Source organism: Octopus bimaculoides, chromosome 30 (assembly GCF_001194135.2).
Source record: "Octopus bimaculoides isolate UCB-OBI-ISO-001 chromosome 30, ASM119413v2, whole genome shotgun sequence".
In the NCBI taxonomy this organism is placed as follows: Eukaryota; Metazoa; Mollusca; class Cephalopoda; order Octopoda; family Octopodidae; genus Octopus; species Octopus bimaculoides.
The window spans coordinates 8,910,842-8,911,920 of NC_069010.1; the positions used below are offsets into that span (position 1 = coordinate 8,910,842).

Consider the following 1,079-nt stretch of genomic DNA (forward strand, 5'->3'; position numbering starts at 1 on the left):
AGATAGATAGATAGATAGATAGATAGATAGATAGATAGATAGACAGATAGATAGAGATAGATAGATAGATTTCTTTTATTAGCCACACAGGGCTCAACATAGATGGGACAAATACAATGTAGAGTTTTTTTCTTTTCGATGGGGACGAAAATAAAGTAAAAAAAAAATAAAATGGGGATAACGATGAAAAGGCATCGAGAAAACGTTTGGGGTATGTACAAAAAAAAATGAAAATATTACAAAAATTTCCCAATAAATGGGGAGGTTATCCGTGGAAAGAAAAACCTATGGAAAAGACCACGGTAACCTCGGTCCATAATGTCACAATTTGTAAAATAAAAGCACTTTTGTTTACGAAAGAAATGTAAGTAACTCTCTGTTTACAAAATTTTAAAACGTTTTATAGAATCATGGTCAAGGTGGCTTCGTCATTTATACGTGCCATTCTTGCTACATGTATCCATCTTTTTTCGAAGCATTTGCTAGACAACACTTGCCTCTCTACTCTCACCTTCCTTTTCAAGTGATACTTGAAAAAGTTGATGAGAGATTGACCAGAGAGGAAAGTATTTGTCTCTAATCCTTTCAGACGCTATGTAGATAGATAGATAGATAGATAGACAGACAGACAGAGAGATAGATATAAACATAGATATATAATACATTTTGTTGCTTTTTTGTTGTGTATGTGTGTGTGCATGTGTGCACATGTGCATGTATGTGTGTGTGAGTGTGTGTGTGTGTGTGTGTGTGTGTGTGTTTGTATCAGTACGCTTTTCAACATACAGACAATGCAATACAGCAAATAATTCAGTGGTTCTTAAACAGGGTGGGTGCGCACACCCTAGTAGGGTGTCAGTAATTTCCAGGGTGGAGGGGTTGCAAGCCTTTGAGAAAAAAGTAGGAATTTCTCTAATTATATTTGTTATTCTATTAACCCTAACCCCGTACACCAGATTGACTGCTTGCAGACTCCCATCTCATCCTGAAGATGAAAATGCAGCTCAAATGCCAGCGTTTTTAATGATGTCGTCAAAATCCAGAGCGAATCACAGAAAGTCCTCTACTCCCCCCCCATG

General features: G+C 36.9%; 1 protein-coding gene across 1 annotated transcript in view; it reads right to left on the reverse strand.

The window, feature by feature from the left end:
• LOC106881633 (uncharacterized) overlaps nucleotides 1-1,079 on the reverse strand; it is a 6,136-nt gene that overhangs the window by 833 nt on the left and 4,224 nt on the right. The gene's annotated exons all lie outside the window — the stretch shown is intronic.